This window comes from Nicotiana tomentosiformis, chromosome 12 (genome assembly GCF_000390325.3).
Source record: "Nicotiana tomentosiformis chromosome 12, ASM39032v3, whole genome shotgun sequence".
Classification (NCBI taxonomy): Eukaryota; Viridiplantae; Streptophyta; class Magnoliopsida; order Solanales; family Solanaceae; genus Nicotiana; species Nicotiana tomentosiformis.
The window spans coordinates 108,887,314-108,898,298 of record NC_090823.1 but is presented as its reverse complement, the minus strand read 5'-3'; the positions used below and the strand labels follow the sequence as shown (position 1 = coordinate 108,898,298).

At 41.0% G+C, this 10,985-nt stretch overlaps 1 pseudogene; it reads left to right on the top strand.

The window, feature by feature from the left end:
- Window positions 1-806: 806 nt before the first annotated feature.
- Window positions 807-10,985, top strand: part of LOC104090708 (TMV resistance protein N-like) — a 76,605-nt pseudogene continuing 66,426 nt past the window's right edge.

Below are 10,985 nucleotides of genomic sequence, written 5' to 3'. Positions count from 1 at the left end.
TTTGCTAATTGAATAAAATTATTGTTAACTCTATGAATCATGCTGATTTAAATAATTTTAATTTATTCTATTTATTATTGTTGACCCTTAGTGAGTGTCAAAGCCGGTCATCTCGTCTCCACCACTTCGAGATTAGGCTTGATACTTACTGGTTACACGTTATTTACGTACTTATGCTACACTTGTTTCACTTCTTGTGCAGGATCTGAGACAGGCACTAGTGGAGGATGTATCATCGCACATCCACGTTATCTAGAGGCATAGTGGTGAGTTGCCTTTCTGAGCCGTTCTGCAGCTACTCATGCATCTTTTGGTATTTGCATTCTATCTAATTTATTTCAGATAGTATTTGGAGTTTTGTATAATTTACTAGATTCTCATACACTTGTGACACCAGGTCTTGGCACACACACTTGTATAATTTGGATTTGTATTAATTCATGAATTTTAATTAATCGGTATCTTTTCTATTTTCTTTAATATTGCTAGAAAAATAATAAAATTACTTAGAAATTTATTCTGAAAATAATTGATATATGTTTAAGTTATTAGTTGGCTTGCCTAGCTGTAGTGTTGGGCGCCATCATGACCTATAGGTGAAATTGGATCGTGACAACATGGTATCAGATCACTAGGTTCACGTAGGTCTCACATGTTATGAGCATGCCTAATAGAGTCTTGCGGATTGGTACGGAGACATATGTACTTATCTTCGAGAGGCTATAGGGTGTTAGGAAACTACCCTTTTTCATATTCCATCGTGCAATTGATGTAGTACTAAACGTCCTTCTCTTATTCTCTCACAGATGGTGAGAATGCACTCTAATGAGGTTCCAGACCAGGGAAGAGCTACTCCCCCAGTTGCTAGAGGCCGAGGCAGATGCCGAAGGAGGGATCCATTCCGTGGTAAAGGGAGAGGACGTCCTAGGACTATTCCAGTTATGCCACCAGTGGGTCTAACAGAGAATCCCATTGTTGAGGAACAGGGTGAGGTGTGTGTGACAGAGCCAGCTCCGGTGGATATCACATCTGCACCGGGATTCCAGGATGTCATGGGTCGTATGTTGCGGTTCATGGACACTATGACTCAAACCGGTTTATTTCCGGTACACCCATCCACATCTCAGGCGGGCGGGGGAGCACAGACCCCTACCACACAGCCTCATGGATAGGCAGCTGTTGCATATCAGACTCGGGGTGCCCTACCTGTGGGTGGAGCCTACCGAGTGGCAACAACTACACCTAAGCCCAGGCCAGCTTCAGCCGTTGATCCGCATAAACTATTGGACATATGGACTAGACTACATCCTCCTGTCTTTGGGGGTGAGCGACATGAGGATCCCCAGGACTTTATTGATCGGTGTAGGGATAGACTGTACAACATGAGGATATTGGAGTCTCATGGAGTTGACTTTGCTACTTTTCAGCTAGAGGGCAGGGCCACATGTGGAAGTCTTATGTTCTTGGCAGACCAGCAGATTCTCCTCCCATGACTTGGGACAGGTTAACCCATATTTTCCTAGACAGGAATATTCCACCCTCTCAGAGGGAAGAGCTGAGGTTTCAGTTTGAGCAGCTCCAGTAGGGTCATATGTTAGTGACCAATTATGAGGCGAGGTTTTCTGAGTTATCTCACCATGCACTTATGATACTCCCTACTGAGGCGGAGAGAGTGCGGAGGTTTGTTGCGGGTTTACATACTGGCATTCAGGCCACTATGGCCCGAGAGGTGAGATGGGTACTTATTTTGAGCTAGTCGTGGAGATAGCCCGGAGGATTGAGGGTGTACGTCAGCGGAGCCAAAAGCAGGTTACGAGAGATAAGCAATTTAGGTATTATGGAGAGTTCAGAGGTGCTCCATCTGGGGGCAGAGGTTAGTTCGTGAGAGGGCAGTCCAGCAGGCCCCCATATCCAGCACCACCGCCTCCTCGGGGTGCTCCAGTGTGACCTTATTTCATCGCTATACCAGAGAGTACTAGTCGCCCACCAGCTATTCACAGTTCTTCCAGTGGGTATTCAGGTCACCAGGGCCAGATTCTTAGTCAGCAGGCCATTGTACCTAAGAGTTTTTACGAGTGTGGGGATCCCAGTCACATACGGAGATTTTGCCTCAGGCTGCGGGGTAGACCATTGCAGCAAGGTTAGCATCCTATGATTACCGCACCAGTTGCTCCACTAGTATTCCGACCACCAAGAGGTGGAGGAAGGGTGGGAAGGGGTCGTCCTAGAAGTGGAGGTCAACCAGGCGGAGGCCAGCCAGTTAGCGCTCCAGCTCGATTCTATGCTTTTCCGACCAGACCAGATGCAGATGCCTCAGATGCTATGATTATAGGTATTATTTCTGTTTGTGGCAAAGATGCCTCCATATTATTTGATCCAGGATCTACGTATTCATATGTGTCATCTCCATTTGCTCATTTCTTGGGTGTCTCTCGTGAGTCCTTGAGTACTTCTGTTTAAGTGTCCACTCCTGTGGGCGATTCTATTATTGTGAATCAGATCTACCGGTCCTGTATTATTACATTATGTGATTATGAAACTAGAACATATCTTCTACTGCTTGAGATGACCGACTTTGAAATTATTCTGGGCATGGACTAGTTATCTCCATATCATGATATTCTAGATTGTCATGCCAAGACTGTTACCTTGGCTATTCCAGCATAGCCTAGGCTGGAGTGGAAGGGTTCGTCTGCTTGTTCATTTAATCGAGTTATCTCTTTTATGAAGGCTCAAGACATGGTTGAGAAGGGTTGTTTAGCTTATCTAGCCCACGTTCGAGATACTGATTCAGTGCCTGTAGTTTGGGAGTTCTCCGATGTATTTCCTTCAGATCTTCCAGGTATGCCACCTGATCGTGATATTGATTTTTGTATTGACTTGGCTCTAGATACCCAGCCTATATCTATCCCACCGTATCGCATGGCTCTGAAAGAATTGAAAGAACAACTTGAGGGTTACTAGCCAAAGGGTTCGTCATACCGAGTGTATCGCCGTGGGGTGCACCAGTATTATTTGTCAAGAAGAAGGATGGAATAATGCGAATGTGTATTGATTATCACCAATTAAACAAAGTCACTATTAAGAACAAGTACCCATTTTCGCGCATTGATGATCTATTTGACCAGTTGCAAGGTACTAGGGTGTTCTCTAAGATCGACTTGAGGTCGGGATACCATCAGTTGAAGATTCAGGATTCGGATATTCCGAAGACTGCTTTCTGGACTAGATATGGTCATTATGAGTTTTTGGTAATGTCTTTCGATTTAACTAATGCCCCGGCAACATTTATGGATTTGATGAACAGGGTATTCAGGCCATATATTGATTCGTTTGTCATTATTTTCATTGATGGCATTTTGATTTACACGAGCATCATATGAGAGTGGTGCTTCAGACATTGCGGGAACAAAAGCTATATGCTAAGTTCTCCAAATGTGAGTTCTGGCTAGAGTCTGTAGCATTTTTGGGTCATCTTGTATCAGGCGAAGGTATTAAGGTTGATCCCAAAAAGATTGAGGCAGTTCAGAATTGGCATCGTCCCACTTCGGCTTCTGAGATCAGGAGTTTTTTGGGTTTAGCAGGTTATTATCGTCGCTTCGTGAAAGGTTTTTCATCTATTGCAGCACCTTTGACCAAATTACCCCAGAAGGGTGCTCCATTCCGATGGTCCGATAATTGTGAGGTGAGCTTTCAGAAGCTCAAGACAACATTGACTACAGCACCAGTGTTAGTGTTGCCTTCCTGTTCGGGGATGTATACAATGTATTGTGACGCTTCACGCATTGGCTTGGGTTGTGTATTGATGCAGGAAGGGCGAGATATTACATATGCTTCACGTCAGCTAAAGCCCCATGAGAAGAATTATCCGGTACATAATTTAGAGTTGGGTGTGATTGTTCACGCTCTTAAGATTTGGAGGAATTATCTTTATGGTGTCTTGTGAAGTTTACACTGATCATCGTAGTTTGCAGCATTTGTTCAAGCAGAGGGATCTAAATTTGAGACAGCGCAGATGGCTTGATTTACTAAAAGATTATGATATTACTATCATGTATCATCCTGGCAAAGAAAATGTGGTTGCAGACGCCTTGAGTAGAAAGGCGGAGAGTATGGGTAGTTTAGCTTTCATTTCAGCAGAGGAGAGACCATTAGCTTTGGATATTCAGTCCTTGGCTAACAGACTCGTGAGGCTGGATATTTCAGAGCCTAACCGAGTTCTTGCATGTGTTGTAGTCCAGTCTTCACTATTTGAGCAGATTAAGGATCGTCAGTATGATGATCCACACTTAATGGTTCTTCGAGAAACGGTACTATGGGGTGGTTCCAAGGAAGTTACTATTGGCGCGGGTGGTGTTCTACGACTCCAGAATCGTCTATGTGTAACCTAATGTGAATGAACTGGGGGAAAAGATCCTAGAGGAGGCACACAGTTTTCGATATTCTATTCATTCAAGTGCTACGAAGATGTATCGTGACATGAGGCAGCATTATTGGTGGCGATAAATGAAAAAGGACATAGTTGAGTATGCAGCTAGGTGTCTAAATTGCCAGCAAGTTAAGTATGAGCACCAGAGGCCAAGTGGCCTACTTCATCAGATGACTATACCGGAGTGGAAATGGGAACGCATTACTATGGACTTTGTAGTTGGGTTGCCGCATACCTTGCAGAAGTTTGATGCAGTTTGGATCATTGTGGATAGATTGACCAAGTCGGCACACTTCATTCTAGTTGTGACTACGTATACTTCAGAGAGGTTGGCCCAGATTTATATTCAGGAGATAGTTCGGTTGCACGGTGTGCCAATTTCTATCATATTAGATAGAGGCCCTCAATTTACTTTACATTTCTGGAGAGCAGTACAAAGTTAATTGAGGACCCGGATAAAGCTCAGCACAGCCTTTCATCCACAGACCGACGGGCAGTCAGAACGGACAGTTTAGATTTTGGAGGATATGCTCAGGGCATGTGTGATTGACTTTGGAGGTTAGTGGGATCATTTCTTGCCTTTGGCCAAGTTTGCTTATAACAACAGTTACCAATCCAGCATCGAGATGGCTCCATTTGAGGCTTTATATGGTCAGCGATGTCGTTCGCCCATCGGGTTGTTTGAGCCCGGTGAGGCTAAATTATATGGTACTGATTTGGTGATAGATACCTTGGAAAAGGTAAAGTTGATTCAGGAGCGACTTCGTATAGCACAGTCCAGACAGAAGAGTTATGCAGATTAGAAAGCGCGTGATTTTTCATTTATGGTGGGTGAAAAGGTTCTCTTGAAGGTTTCGCCGATGAAGGGAATCATGAGATTCGGGAAGAACGGCAAGTTGAGCCCAAGGTTTATAGGCCCATTTGAGGTGTTGAAACGATATGGGGAGATTTCTTATGATCTTGCATTGCCTCCCAGTCTATCGGGAGTTCATCCGGTTTTCCATGTATCTATGCTCCAGAAGTATCACGGCGATCCGTCTCATGTGTTAGACTTCAGTTCAGTTCAGTTTGACAAGGATCTATCTTGTGTTGAGGAACCAGTGGCTATTTTGGACAGACAGGTCAAAGAACATTGCTTCCATAAAGGTTCACTGGAGGGGTCATCCGGTCGAGGAGGCGACTTGGGAGGCCGAGCATGAGATGCGCAATTGTTATCCTCATCTTTTCACCACTCCAGGTATAATTCTAAACCCGTTCGAGGACGAACGTTTGTTTAAGAGGTGGAGAATGTAATTACCCAACTGGTCATTTTGACTTTTAGAACCCCGTTCCCCTAAATAAAACTCCATGTATGTGCTTTTATAAATTTATGACTTGCGGGGATGGTTGGTTCAGGATTTGGAAGTGTTCGGGTTGAAAACGGAACACTTGGTTCCTTAAGTTGGCCTTAAAATGTTAAGTTTGACTTCGGTCAACATTTTGAGAAAACGACCCCGGAATAGAATTTTGATGATTCCAACAGCTGCGTATGGTGATATTGGATTTAGGAGCGTGTTCTGAATTTTATTTGGAAGTCCGTAGTTAAATTAGGTTTGAAATGGCTAAAATTGGAATTTAAGTTGGAAGTTTGACCGGGGAGTTGACTTTTTGATACCGGAGTCAGAATCCAATTCCTAAAATTTTCATAGCTCAATTATGTCATTTATGACTTGCGTAAAATTTTGAGGTCAATCGGACTTGATTTAATAGATTCCGACGTCGTTTGTAGAAATTGAAAGTTTCAAAATTCATTAGGCTTGAATCTATGTGTGATTCATGTTTTTAGTGTTGTTGGATGTGATTTGAGGACTCGACTAAGTCCATATGATATGTTAGGACTTGTTGGTATATTTGGTTGAGGTCTTGAGGGGCTCGGGGTGAGCTTTGGATGCTTAACGGATCATTTTTGGACTTGGCTTCATAGCTAAAGTTATGGTTTCTGCAGGTTCAGGTTTCCTTCTACGCGATCGCATGAGAAGGTATGCGATCGCATAGGGTTAATTGGGACAGCTGAAATTTTGTGCTATGCGATCGCGTGGGCGAGTCCGTGATTGAGTAGGTTTGGCAAGCTGTGCTATGCGAACGCGTGGCTAAGACCGCGTTCGCGAAGAGGAAACGAGGCAGAAGCTGGGCAACGTGCTTAATGCTTCGCGATAGCGTGAGAAGCTCGAGATCATGTAGGCTTGCGGAGTCTGTGCTTCGCGATCACGTGGGATTTTCCGCGATCGCGTAGGGCTATTTTCTGGGCAGTAAATATTTGTGCTACGTGATCACGTGAGGAAGTTCGCGATCGCGTAGAAGAAATCACTGGGCAGAGAGTTTAAGTTTTGAAAATGGGACCCATTTTCCATTTTTAACGATTTGGAGCTCAGATTTAGACGAATTTTGGGAGATATTCAGAGAAAATAACGGGGTAAGTGTTCTTAACTCAATATTGGTTAAATTACCCGAATCCATAACTGTTTTTATCATTTAATTGGTGAATTAAGTTGGAAAAGTTTGAAAACCCTATTGGATAAATTTGAGGATTTGAGGGACGAATTTATATCAGAATTTAGTAATTTTGGTATGGGTAGACTCGTGGTTGAGTGTGCGTTCATAATTCGTAACTTTCATCAGATTTCGAGACGTGGGCTATTTTTGAGTTAATTTTGGATTTTTATTAAAAAATATAGTATTTTATTATGGAATTGATTCCTATAATTTTTAGTGATTGTATCAAATTATATTGGCTAGATTCGAGCCAGACAGAGTTGGATAATCGTGGAAAGGGCCTACTATTGGATTAAATCGGAGCAAGTTGAGGTAAGACTCTTATCTAATCTTGTGAGGGGGAAATTACCTCATAGGTGATTTAATTTATAATTGTTGCTAATTGCGGTAGCTACGTACGCACAAGGTGACGAGAGTCCGTGCGTATCTACTATTTATGCTAAAAGTCCTGGTAGTTTAGGACTCAAATCCTGAATTACTTGTGTAAATCGTATTCTTTATTTAATTAAAATTATTTGACATATATATATTGTGAATTGTTAGGGAAAACAATATTTAAATATAAAAATCTCATATGCTTAATTTTCTGTTTAAATTAATTAATTGTTAAAAGAAATTGATCATCCTCATGAATTGATCTTATAATACATATACTCTCCTTCAGGAGGTACATAATAAAATGTTCTCCTTTCTTGTGGAGCGGGCCAAACACCTCGGCAGGATATATGCATCTATGGATCGCGCTGCACTTCCCTCGGCAGTGTACACGACACTCTGAAATGGGTCGTACGACCTCGGCAGAAATCGTGCCTAATAATGATAATAATTACACGATACCTTGCTATTTTAATTGCAGCTTGGGGATTTAATTAACAGATCGGAAATTATTACATTTGAAGGATTTTTATTATTTTTGCTAATAGAATAAAATTATTGTTAACTCTGTGAATCATGTTGATTTAAATAATTCTAATTTATTCTATTTATTATTGTTGACCCTTAGTAAGTGTCAAAGTCGGCCATCTCATTTCTATCACTTCGAGATTAGGCTTGATACTTACTGGGTACACATTGTTTACGTACTCATACTACACTTGCTGCACTCTTTGTGTAGGATCTGAGACAAGCACTAGTGGAGGATCTATCATCGCACATCAACGTTGTCCAGAGGCGTAGTGGTGAGCTGCCTTTCTGAGCCGTTCTGCAGCTACCCGTGCCTCTTCTTGTATTTTCATTCTGCCTAATTTATTTCAGACAGTATTTGGAGTTTTGTATAATTTACAAGATGCTCATACACTTGTGACACCAGGTCTTGGCACACACGCTGGTAGAATTTGGATTTGTATTATTTCTTTAATTTAAATTAATCGGTATCTTTTCTATTTTCTTTAATATTGCTAGAAAAATAATAAAATTAGTTAAAAAATTATTTTGAAAATAATTGATATATGTTTAAGTTATTAGTTGGCTTGCCTAGCTGTAGTGTTAGGCGCCATCATGGCCTATAGGTGAAATTGGGTCGTGACAGCTTTCACGACCCAATTTCACCTAAAGGTCGTGATGGCGCCCAACATTATATCTAGGCAAGCCAACTAGTAAATTTAACATATATTGACAAAATTTTTAAATCCAAGAAAAATAATAAGATATCAAATTATACCAATATGTGTGTCAAGACCTGATGTCACAAGTGTATGAGCATCTAGTAGATTATACAAAACTCTAAAATACTGTCTGAATAAAAATAGACAGAATGAAAAATACAAGGAAAGTCGCTGGTAGCTGTAGAACGGGTCAGAAAGGCAACTCACCACTATGCCTCCAGATAACGAGGATGTGCGATGATAGGTCCTCCACAAGTACCTGTCTCAGATCCTGCAAAAAAAGTGTAGTATGTGTACGTAAACAACGTGTACCCAGTAAGTATCAAGCCTAATCTCAAAATGATAGAAACGAGATAGTCGACTTTGACACTCACTAAGGGTCCAAAATAATAAATATAATGAAATAGAATTTATTTAATTCAGCATGTCTCAGAGAATTAACAATAATTTTCCTAAATCAACAGAAATAATTAAATTCTTCCAAATGCAACAAATTTTCAATGTATTAATTAAATTCCTCCAAGTCCAATAATTTTCAATTTATCAATTAGCTTCACAAGTTGTAACAAACTATCAAAGTATCGTGTATTTATTATTATTATTATTAAGCAGGATTTCTGTCGAGGACGTACGACCCGATCTAGAATGTCGTGTACACTGCCGAGGGACTTGCGGCATGATCCATAGATGCATCTATCTTGCCGAGGCGTTCGGCCCGATCCACAAGAAAAGGAAGACATTTTCTTATGTACCTCCAGAATGAGAGTATATATTGCAAGATTTATTCGAGAGGATAAACAATTTATTTCAACAATTAATTAATTTAAAAACAAATTTAAGCATATGAAAATTTCATCTTTTACTACCTTTCATAATAATTCACAATGTATACATCAAATAATTTAATTAATAAAGAATACAATTTACACAAGTAATTCATGCTTTGAGTCCTAAACTACCCGGACTTTAACATTAATAGTAGCTACGCACGGACTCTCATCACCTCGTGCATACGTAGCCCCCGCAATTAGCAACAATAAATTAATTTAATCCCTATGGGTAATTACCCCCTCACAAGATTAGACAAGAGACTTATCTTGTTTCAAAGTCCAATTTCCGATTACTGCATCGTGTAAAATTCTCGATTTGATGCCGAAAAATCCGAAACTATCCAAATATTATACAAAATAATTAATATATGCTCAATAATTCGAAATTCATCTATTAACTAAATTATCCTATCCAAAATGGTAAAATTCCTAAAATTCACCCCGGGCCCACATGCCCGGATTCTAGAAATTTTCTGATGGAAACGTTACCCATAATCTCAAGAACTCAAATATATAATTTCTATCCAATTCCATAACCATTTTCGTGGTTAAAATCTCATTTTTATAAAAATCTAGGGTTTTCACCTAAACCCTTGATTTCTAAGATTTACTAGTTATAAACTACCAATAATCTATGTATTTAACTCAGAGAGTGTAGAATTAACTTATCTCCAAGTTGTTAGTTGAAAACTCCTCACAAAGAGCTCTGAAATTGCGCAAACATGGAGAAAAAATGAACAAAAATGGACTGAGCTTCGTCCATTTTAAGGTTATGCCCAGGCAGATTTTCCGCACCTGCGGAAGGTATTCGCACTTGCGGAAAAGCCGTGCAGGTGCGAGATTTTTCCTCTTGGACTGGCTCCGCACGTGCGGACGAGCTGCTCACTTCTGCGCAAGCGCAGTTGCGCCCATTCCTTCGCAAATGCGCATTCCTCTGCTTCTGCGCACAGGGCCTTCGCACCTGCACGTTCGCAGGTGCGCCAAATGCTTCGCATCAGCGATAGCTGGGCAGGCTCCTCTCGTTTGCACCTGCGAGCTAACACCTGCGGCTGTCCAAGCACAGGTGCAATTATGACAGTTGCTGGGAGCTTCAGTCCTTGCTCAATTTCCCAAAATTGGTCCGAGCCTCGTCCAGTTAACACTCGGGGGCCCGCCCGAACATACCAACAGATTTAAAATCATAAAACGGACTCGCTCGAACTCTCGGAACGCGTAAAACAACATCAAATCTATGAATCATACCCTAAACCAAATTGATTCAAACTTAAGAATTTCAAGTTGTTCAATTTACTTCTAATGCGCCGAAATATACTTAAACTACTCAGAATGACACGAAATTTTACGTGCAAGTCTTAAATCACTATACGGAACTATTCCCAAACTCAGAATTCCAAACGGACTTCAATTACTCAAAACCCTACTCCAAACCAAATTTAAATAATTTTAAACCTTCAAATAGTTGATTTTTACTATTAAGCGTCAAAACTCTCCCGGGTTATCCAAGACCTGATTCGGACATACGCCAAAGTCCAAAATCATCATATGAACCTATTGGAACCGTCAAATCCCGATTCCGGGGTCCTTTTCTCA